The sequence below is a fragment of the Petaurus breviceps genome, unplaced genomic scaffold, assembly GCF_028583685.1.
Source record: "Petaurus breviceps papuanus isolate PSGF00001 unplaced genomic scaffold, PetGlider_PUasm1.0 90654, whole genome shotgun sequence".
Lineage (NCBI taxonomy): Eukaryota > Metazoa > Chordata > Mammalia > Diprotodontia > Petauridae > Petaurus > Petaurus breviceps.
The window spans coordinates 2433834-2448751 of record NW_027187301.1 but is presented as its reverse complement, the minus strand read 5'-3'; the positions used below and the strand labels follow the sequence as shown (position 1 = coordinate 2448751).

Genomic DNA, 14918 nt, shown 5'->3' with positions numbered 1-14918 from the left:
CACCTAGCCACCCCTACAAGATGGAATTTAATGGGGACAAATGCCTATATTGGATGATAAGAAGTCTCAATGAGAATCCTAGTCATGTAGAAGAGAATCTTGGGAGAGATGCATAGCTTGTCTTCATATGTTTGAAAGATCAGTCAATTGCAAGAGATTATTTGTTCTTGGCCCCCGTGGATTAAGACTAGGTAGCATATTAGATAGACAAGAGAGAGGGGGGAAAAGTCTTTATTGAGTGAGTACCTTCTAGTGCTAGACACTGTGCAAAGCACTTTACAAATAATTTATCATTTGATCCTCACAATTACCCTAGAAGGGAGGTGCTATTATTTCCCCCGTTTTACAGTTGAAGAAACTGAGGCAAACAGAGAGATTAAGTGACTTGCCCAGAGTCACACAAGTCAAGTGTCTGCAATCACCTTTGACCCCTGGTTTTTATGATTCTACCATGTCACCTAGATGCCTTTGGATAGAATGTTGGAGTTAGAGCCAGATGGACCCGAGTTTGAATCTTGCCAAACCTATTTGACTCTAGGCAGGTCACTTCACCTCTCTGTAAAATGAGGGGTTGGTCTTGATGGCATTTAAGGCCCTTTCCAGCCCAAATTCTATGATTGAAATTTCAGAGGCAGATTTTACTATGCTAGGAGGAAAAGCTTTCTCTCTCTCTTTCTTTCCTAATAAATTTATTTATTTATTTTTAATTTTCAACAATCACTTTTATTTATTTTTTGTTTTGTTTTTTGCTTTTGCTTTCTGGAGGGGAGAAGGCAGGGCAATTAGAGTTAAGTGACTTGCCCAACGTCCCACGGCTAGTAAGTGTTAAGTGTCTGAGGTCAGATTTGAACTTAGGTCCTCCTGACTCCAGGGCTGGTACTCTATTCACTGTATCACCTAGCTGCCCCAACAATCACTTTTATAAGATTTTGAGTATAAAATTTTTCCCTCTCCCTCCCTCCCCAAGATAGCAAGCAATCTGATATTGGTTATACAAGTAAAATCATATTAAATATACTGCCACATTAGTCATGTTGTAAAAGAAGAATCAGAATAAAAGGGAAAAACCATGAGAAAGAAAAAAAAAAGGGAGAAAATAGTATACTTCTTCTGCATTCAGACTCCATAGTTTCTTTTTCTGGATGTGGACAAACTTTTCAACTCTTAAGAGAAGTGCAAAGATAGAATGGACTGCCTTGGTAGGTAGTGAGTTTCCTATTTCTAGAAGACTTCAAGGGAAGGCTGAATGACTGATTATTTGTGGTAGTGCAGTAGGGATTTCCTATTAAGGTAATGGGTCATACTAGGTGATTTCTGAAGTCCCTTTCTACTCTAAGATTCCGTATAGCTCCATAAAACAGAAAACTTGGACCACTCGGTAGAAAAGATGAGGAAACATTTCAGATTGAAGTAACAATTCAGAACTTTCAAATAAATGTAAATGTATGAAAATCAAATGAATGGCCTGCTTTAGAAGGCTGTGAGTTCCCTGTCACTGGGAGGTATTAAAAGTAGATGTTGGAAGGTCCTTGTCAGGAGTGTAGTAGAAAGGGCTTATGCATCAGGCTTGGCATTGGAGTCGGCCCAAGATGCCTTCCAGTGGTAAGGTTCCATTTTCTGTGACTTCTGGCTCTTCTCTAAATATCAGATGAGATGCTACCCTCCACTAGGCCTTAACTCTTGGGCCTGGTCTTCTTAAAAGGACTGTGCTCAGGGCAGCTAGGTGGCACAGTGAATAGCGAGTACCAGCCCTGGAGTTAGGAGGACCTGAGTTCAAATGAGACCTCAGACACTTAACACTTACTAGCCATGTGACCTTGGGCAAGTCACTTAACCCCAATTGCCCTGCCTTCCCCCTTCCAAAAAGACCAAAAAAAAAAAAAAAGGACTGTGCTTTGCCATCTCCCATTTTCACATAGTAGAGGAGTGTCTCCAACTGCCATGATTTCCATCTATCTGATATGTAAAGAACCAGAGCTAGATTATTTATGCTGAAATGGAGGATTCAACTGATTCAGTGTTCATCAGATTTCATCAGAATATTCATCGATATTCATCAGTCAACAAGTATTTGCTATGTGCCAGGCACTGGGCTAAGTACTAGAGATAAAGAGAAAGGCAGAAACACAGTTCCTGCCCTCTAGGAGCTCACCGTCCAATTGGAGAGACAACATACAAATAACTGTACCTACCAGGGTAAAATGGCAGTAATCCCCAAGGAAAATCTACTAACTAACTGTGGGGAAGAGGGCAGAGGCCATAGAAGGATTCCTATAGAAGGTGGGATTTGAGCTAAATCTTGAAGAAAGCCAGGTAGCCCAGGCAAGGAAAGGGGTGCATTGAAGGCATGGGGGAGAGGCAGGGATTTTGAGAGGTGGAGTGTCTTATCGGAGGAACAGCAAGAAGTTTCTGGATTGTAGTGCATGTGAAGGAGGAACACAGGAAAGGTAGGAAGGGAACGTCTTGTGAAGGCTTTAAAAGCTAGAGGATTTTATATTGGATCTTAGCGGTAATAGGGAGTGACTGGAGTTTATTGAGTAGGGCAGGACTGATTTGGCCAGACCTTCTCTTTAAGAGGATCGCCTTGGCAGCTGAGTGGAGGGCAGATTAGAACGGGGAGAGATTAGTCTAGGCACCAGGTGATGAGGGCCTGCACTGGGGTGGTAACTGCAAAAACTACTCCAGTCTCCCACTATAACTCTTTTCATATGCGAGGTTTTTGTTGGGGATTTTTTCCTGGCAACAGATTTATTTTCCTAATGATGTTTAGCTCAGGATGATACTGTAATGAGTATATACCACCTGGGAAACAGGAGGATGTGGAGGAGGTGATGGGACACCAGGCTGAGATTAAACCTTTATTACGGATGAGTCACATAAGCAGATGGCCCAACTCCAGATAATTGAGTTGCCTTTAGTGATAAAACACTACTATTTGTGAACTCATAGAAAGTTCTAAGAAATACCAGTACAAGGATTGATGTTGATTGGGGAAGGGGAGAGTTTATTGTTTGTTGTTGTTCAGTCATTTCAGTCATGTCAGACTCTTTGTGACCCCGTTTGGGGTTTTCTTAGCAAAGATACTGGATCGGTTTGCCATTTCCTTCTTCAGCTCATGAGGAAACTGAGGCAAACAGGGTTAAATGACTTTCTCAGGGTCACACAGTCAGCAAGTGTTTGAATCTAGATTTCAAGTCACGTTTTCCTGACTCTAGACCCAGCGCTCTATCTGCTGTTCCAGCAAGCTGCCCCCAGGAAAGGGGAGAAGGAGTTTACCAAAAGAACTAATTATATCACTAAAGGGTACAATTATTAGTGAGCACAAGTGGAAGGATTAAGGGATCATAAGGTGACAAACTGTGAGGCACATAGAAATGGAGAAGTTCAATTTAGTAAATGTGATAGTGAGTACCTACTATGTGTAAGACACAGAGTTAGAGGTGCAGAGAATCATGGGACCATAGATCCAGAGCAGAAGAGTCCTGTCCTCTAAAGTCCTCTAGTGCCTTATTCTACAAATGAGGAAGCTGAGGACCAGAGAAGGTGAGTGTTAGCGAGGATACACACACCGTAAGCATCCAAGGCACAATTTGAACCCAGGTTTTCTGACACCAGTTAGTCCTTTTTTCCCACTTCCAAATCTTCCTACGTGAAAAAAAATATATAGTCCCTATCCATAAAAAACTTACAGTCTAATGGGGGATAAGACATACTGTTCAGTTGTTTCATTCTGTCTGACTCTTCATGACCCCTTTTGGGGTTTTCTTGGCAGAGATACTGAAGTGGTTTGCCATTTCCTCCTCCAGCTCATTTTACAGATGAGGAAACTGAGGCAGACAGGTTTAAGAGACTTGTGTCTGAGGCCAGATTTGAACTCAAGGAGATGTCTTCCTAACGTCAAGCTTGACACTATCCACTGCGCCATCTAGCTAACCCTAGACACATACATAAATAAATGCGATACAATATAAAATGCAAAAGGGGAAAGGAGGCATTCAGTTGAAAGTGCTGTAAGACTTGAGGAAGGGAAGGCGTCTTTTAGCTAGAGGGAACCAAGGACAAAGCAGTGCCAGAGCAGAGGTATATGTTTCCAGCATAGGGAATGCCTTGTGCCAATGCAGGGTCAGATACAGTTGTTAATACTGGAAGAATGAGTATAAGTACATTGTTCCAGGCATGAGAGATCATCTTTCCCTTGTCCTTAGCATGTGATAGTTCAGGGATTCCAGGAGATGTGGGTGAGGGAAGAAAACAGCTGTAGGGAAAGGGATGGAGACCGTCAAAGAGAGACGATCAAAACTGTCATTTTGCATTCTAGAGAAGACCAAGAGGAACCCTGGAAAAGTCTTTAGTTAGTCAGTTAGCATGCGCTGGACGAGGGAAAGTTCAAAAAATGGTCACTATTCTGAAGGAGCTAAGTCTAACAGAAGAGACAATGTGAAAACAACCATGTACAAACAAGATAGGTATACAGGATAAACTAAGGGAGGGCATTAAGTTTTAAGAAAAAGCAGGCCAATTTTCTTGAAGAAGGTGGGACTTGAAGGATGCCAGGTCAGCCAGGAGACAGAGATGAGAGAGGGGTCCGGGCTTGGGAGAGAGCTAGTGATAATGCTCCATGATGAGAGACAAAGAAAGTCTCCTTGGTTTCTTCACTTTTAGTTTAGTTTAGCTAATGACTTCTTTATTGGCAAACACTAAAATGGGTGGGGCAGTTAGGTGGTACAGTAGATAGAACACTGAGCTAGGAATCAAGATGTCTCATCCTTCTGAGTTCAAATCTGGCCTGAGACACTTACCAGATGTGTGACCCTGGGCAAGTCACTTAAGCTTGTTTGCCTCAGTTTCCTCATCTGCTCTTTGCCAAGAAAACCCCAAATGGGGTCACAACTGAAAAATTGCTGAGCAACAGAATGGGTTACTAGGGGAAAGTGTGGACTTTTCTTTGGAGGCATTTGATAATAGAGGGAGTATCATCTTTGTGAGCTAGCATATAAGTTTGATTCTCCCTAAAAGAAACAGGCAATGAATGAGAGGACCCTTCCAGTTCAGTCCTATCAATGACAAAATTCTGAGACTAGCATAGACACCCCACTATCCAGGGTCAGCTGGAGAAAGTAGAGGTTGTGTAACATGATGAGATAAGTGCTGGATTTGAACTCAGAACACCTGGGTTTGAATCCTGGCTCTGGTGCCAAGGTGGTCATGGGCAATCTACTGTACTTCTCTAGGATTCAGTTAGCCTGTCAACCAGCATTGATTAAGCACTTCCTAGAAGTTTCCTCATCTGCAAAAAGTGGAACTACCTCAAACATCCCTCCTGGCTCTAAATCCCATGTAGAGGTTGGATTCTAGACTAAATAACCACCTTCTTTTCATCCATTCATTTGGTGGGCAAAATGGCAGGAAGTTTCCTTATCTTTTTCCTAATGGAGCACATTTTGAATTATCTGAATAAGGAAATATCTGAGGTCAAATTTGAACTCAGGTCTTCCTGACTCCAGGCCTGGCATGAAAAATGCTTGAAGGGTATATTCATTGATCAGGAGTCTAATGGAATCCTATTGGCAGGACAGGGGCCATTACTAAGTAGAGGTAGGAGTTTCATTCCACTTCTTACTGAAGAGCCTAAAAATTGCCTTTGCAAATTTCATGCCTTCTCTGTTCCCTCCTTCTTTGAGAAATGGGAAGACATCTTCTTTGTGGCCTGACTAGAGGCAGGAGGTAGACAAGATGACCTCTTTAAGGCCTGTTCTCTTTTTAATCCTTGAGAAAGTGCAGATAGATTCTTTGGTCCTGTTGTTGTTCAGTCATTTCAGTCATGTCTGAGTCTTTGTGACCCCATTTGGAATCTTCTTGGCAAAGATACAGCGATGGTTTGCCATTTCCTTCTCCAGCTCATTTTACAGATGAGGAAACGAAGACAAACAGGGTTAAGTGACTTTCCCAGGGTCTCACAGCTAGTAAGTGTCTGAGACTGGATTTGAACTCAAGAAGCTGAGTCTTCCTGACTCCAGGCTAATGCACTATCTGCTGTACCCCTTAGCTGCCCACTCCTTGGTCACAGTGTCTTTTGAATAAGTGTTAATTGTTGGCACATTTTCACTGTTTCTCATACCCCTTGTGAAGGGCTAACATAGGTTGTATCTAAGAAATTCATCTCCTCCACCTCCCCTTCCCCTTAGCTACTGAAAGAAGACTGTTTGATTTTCTTGTCAGACTGGGGTTGCTCCTTCCTCACCACCACCCCCTCCACTGACAGCTGTGTGAGTGAAGTGTCAGCACTGAGTTTGTGCAGAGCTCATCCCTCCAATCCCACCCTTCCCCACCCTCATTCTCTGAGGAATCTGCTTTCTGAAAAGACTGAGGAGAATATGAAGGAAGAGTCGAAATCCTGCTTAAAGGAGTCTCTCATCTAATGGAGAAAGCAGGATATGGGCCTTGTAAAAATGCATGTCCACCCATGCAGACCAGAGGACCAGAGGAGCATAGACTTACAGCCGGAGGGGCTCTCAGAAGCCTTCTTGTCCAACCCCATCAATTTACAGATGAACAGATGCAGCTCAGGGATATTGTGCCTAGGCTCAGATCACACAGGTAGTAAATAGCATGGGTAGAATTTCAATCTTGTTCTCTGATTCCAAATCCAGCGCATAGAATTCACACTGAATGCCTCAGTGATGGAGTATGGTTAGGCAGGAAACAGAAGTATGACCAGAGTTTGGTGGGGTTAGTTCTAGAAAATTTTTAGGGGAGAGGAGTTTTTTAGCCAGAGTTTAGAAGAAAAGGAGAATTGGTGGAGAAGATAGAGAAAGTTAATAATAACTTGTACAAAAAGAACACAGATTGTAGTGACAGAGCTCTGTATAGGGACAGTGAGAAGACTCTCTTGGTTGGAGAATAGGGTTATACTAGACAGTGAGAATAATGAGGGCAGAGAAATGAAGCCAAGCCAACCTGAGAAGTGAAGGCTTTGAAGGCTGGACTCAGAAAAGTCTGTGTAGATAGAGAGGGAGGGAGAGTAGGAGGAAGAGAAGAAGGCAGAGAAGGGAGAAGAGATGTTTTTCCTTTAAGTGGCCCAAGCCCCTAGATAATGAGAGTGAGGATTAGGAGTACAGCCAGCTAAATTTCCTGTGCTAGTATGGAGTTGTTGTTCAGTCATGTCTGACTCTTCACGATCCCATTTGGAGTTTTCTTGGCAAAAATACTAGAATGGGTTACCATTTCTTTCTCCAGCTCATTTTTACTGATGAGGAAACTGAGGCAAACAGGGTGAAGTGACTTGCCCAGGGTCACACAACCAAGAACTATCTGAGGCCAGATTTGTACTCAAGTCTTCCTGACCCCAGGCCCGACACTCTATCCATTGTGCCACCTAGAGACCCTGCTATTACAGAGTAGCAACCCATAATTCAAAACTGTAAATCCAAAACCTTTCTGTGAACTTTGGGATATATTTTTCTGCTCAGAAGATTGCCATTTCTAATGATAAAAAGCAGTTCAAAGTTCTTGAGCTATACTGACTCACAACAGGTAGAGAGCTTCCAGACATGGGCCCCGTGTTAGGGAAATGCCAATGGGGTTTGAATGTTATTCAGTCCTTTTACTAAGGGGATTTATTTTGTCAAGTTTGGATTCAGTCAAAGGGCCACACTTGAGGACCTAGAGAGCCACATAAGGTTGCAGATTTCCCACCCTTGTTCTAGACTATCCTCATGGGACCAATCAGTAGCATTTATTCAGTACCTTCTACATACCGAGTCCTGTGCTAACTACTAGAATATAAAAGTAGGATAGTCCCTGCCCTCAAGGAGCTTACATTCTACCAGAGAGGTAATATCTCTGTTTACAAAACACCTACAAAGCAGATGTGCAGTAACCTTGGCAAGGAAGGCATCTGGGGCACGAGAAAAGGCTTCATTCAGAGTGTGGCCTGTCTGGTGGGTTTGTCCCTATTCCTGCAGCTGTGAGGCTCCTGTTGCTGTAGCCAGCCTGGTCCTGGGAGAAGCAAGGAAGGAATTCTCTAGCATGAGACTTGGCCCTATGTGGGGTAGCCCTGTGTGTACCCAACATTGGAAAATGAGGCAGGAATAGATTGAAATTCAAGACAGAGAGGATGTGCCTCTCCCTGGGACATACTGGAGGTTCTTGCCTACTTGTTGGGTCACAGATATGGAGATGCAAAAAAAAATTGGAATCCATTTAATCCAGCTCCCTCTTCTTTTCAGATGAAAAGGTTGCAAGGCCCAGGGAAGTTAACTGAATTGTCCAAAGGCACAGAGGGCAGGCTTTGAACCCAGGTCCTTTGATTACAGAGCCAGGGCTCTTTTGCACTGTACCCAAGAGATAATTTACGTAGATTAATCACATCAGAGTATACTGGAAAGATCTACTGGAAAGTTCTTGAACTAGAAAGGTCAGAGACCATTAATCCAACTTCTTCATCCTATAGATGAGGAAACTGAGGCCCTAGGTCACTAAGCTCAAAAGTCAAAGATGGGGTTTGAACCAAGGTTATTTGACTCCACTGTTTACCAGACTGTCTCCTACCAACCTGTTGCAAGGATTCTCTTCGCCATCCAGGATCCTGCTCCCCATCTTCTCCCACTGCCATAGGTAGGTGGTGGTGTGGGGAGATGGATGTCTGGTCTTTACGGTCATTATCTTCTCCCTCTCCCTGCCCCCTCCTCTTAGCCTCCAGTTTGACAGAGAGAGAGATCTGGGTTTTCTGAGCTAGGGAGAGAGAGAGAGAGATGGCAGGCTGAGCTAGATGGAGAGAGAGAGGGATGGCAGGCTGCCATATTTCCCTGGATCTTGAGACCTGCTGTGGGTGTTTATGGAATGCTTCATAACAAGAATTTAATACCAACACTTAAGGGAATGCTTCAGCCCCTCTTCCTAATCCAGGCAAAGCTTCCTTTCAGAGAGAACAGAATGTCCTTCTCTCACCTTTGGGAAACGGAGAAAGACTCCTGATTTCATTGTTTCTGTCGAAGGCAAGGTGCTACCATCATTGTCCCAGCCATTAAAGCCCCAAAACTTGAAGGTTTATCATTAATATCTCTCCTCTCCATCACACCCCATCTTATTAATCACCAAGTCCTATTATTGATTTAACCTCCAAATTGGATATTGAACCCAAACATTTATTTCTACTCTCATTGGCCTGTTTCAGACTTTGTTACCTCTCTCCAGAGCCATTTCAATAGTCTCATGATTGGTCTCCCCACATTTAGTCTCTCTCCCCTCTACTGAAATCCCCTGTGCTGCTACCAAATTCATCTTCCTCACACCCACAGCTCCAATCACATCACACACAATCCCCTGACTCAGAAGCCTTCAGTGCCTAAAACTCATTGCCTAAAGACCAAGCATCACAGGTGCTTAATAAATGTTTAGATAGTTGATTGGGTGGACGGATGGACGAACAGACATTGAAGACAGTGTCCCAAACTTCATGGCCGTGGTAAAGTGCAGATAAAGGTGAGGAAGTGAAACCCTCTACTTAGATTCCAGGAATGCTGAAAGCTTATGATAGGGCAGTGCCTAAGAAATGTGGAGCTGTGGAAAGAGCCTGAGACTAAGAATCAGGACCCCTAAGTTCTAATCCAGGCCCTGCTGCTGCTTCACTTTGGGCCCATTGTCAAATCACTTAGCCTCTCTGCACTCCCTTTTCTTCACCTGTGATGGATGATGGGGCTAGAAAAGGTCCGGGTTCCCTTCCAGCTCTTAAATTTTGGGATTCTATGAAACTTGCTGTCAGGGAACCAGACAAAAGAGATTTTTCAGCTCTCATCCATTTCCACTGAGATTTTACAAGGGAAATGTCAGAAGAGGAAGGATGGTATGTCCACAAAGTATTTTCTTCACCATCACTGTGAAGTATAGGTAATGGAAGTATGGTGATCTTCCCAGTTCACATATAGGGAAAATGGGATACAGTATTATTATTTTCTCAAGGTAATCAGTGGCTGGACTCAAGTCTCTTGAGTGTAAACCGAGTATTCTTTCCGAAACACCAAGTTTACTTACATTTGATGAAATGTGACCTCCTTGAAGCCTAGCACTGTACTTTTCTGTCTTTATATTTTGAATGCCTAGTACCTAGTAGGCACTTAAAGAGCTGATTGATGCTGCTTCTATAAAGAAGCCACCAGAAGAACTTGACAACCTCTACTAGTGTTTCCAAATACACCTCTATCGACAAAAAAATCCTTGTACCAATATACGTATATTCACTTCTTTACAAATTATATACTTGTACTCTTGTTCTAATAATTATGTGCATTGTAAAATTTACACAAAATAGAAATAAACAAGAGATAAAGGTGAAATAATGTTGATCCTAGAATGACTAGGGAGTTGCTGTAATTTGTTGAGTAAGAGAGTGACATGTTCAGACCAGCACTTTGGAAAATCACTTTGGCAACTACATGGAGAATGAATCAGAGTGGGGAGAGAATTAAAATAGAGAGACTAATCAAAAGACTACCACAATATTCCAGGAGATAGACCATCAGAGCCTAGCTACAACAGAGATGGCAGAGATTGGGGAGATAGGAGTGACAAAATTTGACAACTGCTTAGGTAGTTTGATTCCTGGGATGATGGTGGTGCCCTCAACAGTAATAGAGATGTTCAAAAGAAGAGCGGGTTTGCTGGGGAAAGATAGCACAATTCATTCTTTCCCACTCAAAATGAAAAAGGGAGAGGTTCTAATTCACCGGTCACTGACCTGGAGCACAGAGCCCACTCTCCCTCTCATGGGCAATGGACATAGACATAAGATAATCTGGAGGGCAGGTCTGGATACATAGCTGGGAAAGGGAGTAGAATTTTCCAATGGCACCTGTATAGTTCCTGCTATAGATGCCCAGGTAAAGGTTAGGTTATAACTGCCCTGAGGGGCCAACCTCTGACTCCAAAGGGGGAAAGTTTGGATTCTATAATGTTACTGCTAGGGTTGTATCCCCAAGTGTTCGGTGCCCAGTCTGTGGTTGACTTTGGCTGTCCTTTCCTAGATTTGGGTCTCCTGGCCATCATAATTTATTCCATTCATTTCAAAAACTGATTATTAAGCCTCTTTTGTGTGCCTTGAGGAGAGGGTTAAAGATCTGCACGACAGTGCTCCTGTTCTCGTTGACCCAACAGTTAAGTAGAATATTGGGGTTTCAGGTTTTTGAATCTCAGCATCCTGAGGTGACTTACCCAGTAATTCCCGTTAATTTGAAAGGGCCCAAGGTGTAAAAAAACTTTCTTGAAGAAAGGTTTTTATAGCAACTTCCCATCTTTCATTCAGCAAATAGTTATTGAACCTTCTGCCTTGAGGGGGCCTTTGTTCTTGCATTTATTCTACATATGGGAGATAGATAGATAGATAGATAGATAGATAGATAGATAGATAGATAGATAGATAGATAGATAGATAGATAGATAGACAATAGACAATAGATAATAGATGATAGATGATAGATGATAGATAAATAATAGATTATAATCAATGATAGACAATAAATTATAGATATTTAGATGGATAGATAATAGACAGATAGATAATAGATGATAGACAGACAGATAGATGATAGATAGATGTACAAATAGATAAATAGACAGAGACAGACAGATAATAGATGATTGATATTTAGATAGGTAATAGATGATAGAAAGACAGACAGATAGATAGATAATAGATATATAGATATTTAGATAGATAATAGACAGATAGATAGTAGATGATAGATAATAGATGATAGACAGACTGATAATAGGTAATAGTTTATAGATAGATAATAGATGATAGATAATAGACGATAGACAGATAATAGATGATAGATATATAGATAGACAGATATACAGATAGATAAATAGACAGATAGATATGGATAGATAGATAGATAGATAGATAGATAGATAGATAGATAGATATGGATGGATAGAAAGAAAGAAAGAAAGAAAGAAAGAAAGAAAGAAAGAAAGAAAGAAAGAAAGAAAGAAAGAAAGAAAGAAAGAAAGAAAGAAAGAAAGAAAGAAAGAGAAAGAAAGAAAGAAAGAATATATGGGGTATATTCTCATATCTCCCACTTATGCATCCTTCAAGGCTCACCTCCATGAAGTCATTTTTGATCATCCCAGGTACAAGTGATTTTTTCACTTCTCAGGAACACTCTTATGCATTCATCACATTATAGTCCTTTGTAGACATGTCTTTCCTGTCTTATTAGATTTTAAGCTCTCTGAAAGCAGAATATTATTTTTTATCTCCCTCCTTATACCAACTAGTGCTTTGCTACATAATAACAAACAAAGGTTTTGCAAAGTACTTTCCATATGTTATCTCCTTTGATTCTCAGAATCCCCATTTTCACAAGTGAGGAAACAGAGGCTGACACAAGTTAAGGGACTTGGCCAAGGCACGATATAATATAGATAATTATGCGATTTTATTATACTTTTAAAAAATTGTTTCTTTTGACTCTATCTTTCCTTTTTTCTATTTTTTTTTGCAATTGAAAAACAAAAACTGGACCTAGATATATTCATTTTAGAGCAAGAAAGACACAAAAAAGCCAGATCACCCGGGGGTCACAGTCTAGAGGGTCCTAGGCAGCTATTGTCACTGTCCCCTGAACCATTCTTGCTACAGCTCCCATGAGATGGAGACTCCACCCACATTTGCCAAACCCTACCTAGGCCTGGCATCTTCCCTCCATGAGTCTTTGGCAGAGAGCGATGCTACTTTTCTTAGGGTTGGGGCAAATTGCTCTCTATTTTTAGCCAAATACCTAAAAAGGGAAATGTCCCCCAGACAGGCAGAAGCATTTTGAGCTCCTTATACCCACAGCTCTAACACTAGCTTCTCAAAGGTTGCCTTCCCTCTCTTTTCCCAGATGCCATGTGGGGGCATTCCGGCACTTATAAATACCCCTCCCTATTGTTTACCCTGATCTTATCTCTCTCTCTGAGTTAAATCTGCTGATTTATGGGTGCTGGGATTGGGGTGTGTCCTTGCTCCTTCATGTTGTGCCAGCACCCAGACCGCTATGTGATGCAGGCTCTCCCTTTCTTCACCAAACAGAGCATAACCTCCCAAGCTAAGAAAAATGTTTGCTAGGCTTGAGCTTAAGGACAGAGTCCCAGAGAGATAAGGGAGGAGTAGAAAGATGGTGAGATTTAGGGGATTTGGAGCTGGGAACTCCTCCAGATCTGATACAGACTCATGTTTTGGGGGAGGAGATTGGAAGAGGGGACCTCCAAGAGCCATCCCAACTCAAGTGTGTGATTCTCTTTGAACTTGGACTTCGTTTCCCAAGCCTTTATCTTCCAGTGCAGTTTAACTCACCCAATATTTAGTAAATGCTTATTGTGGGCTAGGCACTGGGCTAAACTCCAATGGACAGAAAGATGAATAAGACGTAGGCAATCCTCCCAAGGACTTTATATTTCATCAGGGAAGACAATATAGGATCACAGATTTAAACCAAGGAGGGACCCCAGAGTGTGACCCCTGAGACCCACGAAGATCAAATGTCTTGCCCAAGGTCACAAAGGTGACAGAACAAGAATATGAATCCAATTTCTTGACTCCAAAGATGTGTTCTTTCCATTGTTCTATGTCTCTATTTCAGTCTTTTTATCTTTGTGTTTCTCTCTGTTATGAGGGAGACATTCAAAGCTCTAATTTATAGAACACTTTATGTAGCTATCTGTTGTGGATGGAGCACTGGGCATGGTGGCAGAAAGACCTGAGTTCAAATTCTGCCTTGGAAACGGACTAGCTGTGTGACACTGCACAAGCCTCAGTCTTCTCATCTATAAAATGGGGATAATAATACCACATCTCCCAGATAACAAGATTATTGTGAGGATCATTTGAGATTACATTTATGAAGCTTTTTGCAAACCTTAAAGTGATAAATATATTACTATATTGATATATACATCATATATAAACATATGTAAACCTTAAGGTGTTATATAAATATATTGATATAGGCATCCTATGTTAATATATTGATATATCAATATATCAATAAATATAAACCTTAAAGTGGTATATAAATGCTAGCTGTTATTACTAAAATACAAAGTATTCTCCCAAAAATAACCTTGTGAAGTAGGTAGTCATGAGGATAGTAACCTATCTCACAGGGTTGTAAGGATCAGCTGAGATAATGTATGTAAAGCACTTTAAAGTTCTATAGCTGTAGACCATTATTATTCTCATACAATGATAATAATATCAGAATATAGAACCTTGTGCTTGGAGTAAGGAGTCAGGAAAAGTTGAGTTCAGATGTGACATCAGATATTTAATAGCTGTGTGACCCCTGGGCAAGTCACTTTTTTCTATCTCAGTTTAAAAAAAATAAGTTAACAAAGTCAAGCTCATCTATAAAATGGGGATAATAACTTGATTTTCCATTTTCCATGAGACAATATTTTTTTTAAGTTATTGGGAAACTTGACCGGATTGTATAAATGCTGGCTATTATGATGACAGCCTGAAGCTGAAAGCATGATTCCCACCTCTTGAAGAGCATCGATTCAAGTGGGAGGAGAAAGGGTATCTATAAAACCAAATAACTGTATAAATACAGTATTACTAAGAGCCAGTTAATGGAGCTGAGTATTCACTGACTGCCAGCAGGCTGGAGAATAATTGGAGGACATGTTACATGGTAACCTTGAGGCCCTATTTATTTAAATTTATAAATTATTATTTATAATTTATTTATTTATAAGTAGGGCAGGATGTTTTTTCACATGCCTTGATTTTTATTTATTTACTTATTTATTTTGGAGGGGGAAAGGCAAGGCAATTGGGGTTGAGTGACTTGCCTAACATCACACAGCTACTAAATGTGTCAAGTGTCTGAGTCTGGATTTGAATTCAGGTCCTCCTGACTCCAGGGCTGGTG

At 41.3% G+C, this 14918-nt stretch overlaps 1 protein-coding gene across 8 annotated transcripts in view; it reads left to right on the top strand.

Annotated features, from left to right (window-relative positions):
- MYLK (myosin light chain kinase) overlaps positions 1-14918 on the top strand; it is a 449378-nt gene that overhangs the window by 341733 nt on the left and 92727 nt on the right. The gene's annotated exons all lie outside the window — the stretch shown is intronic.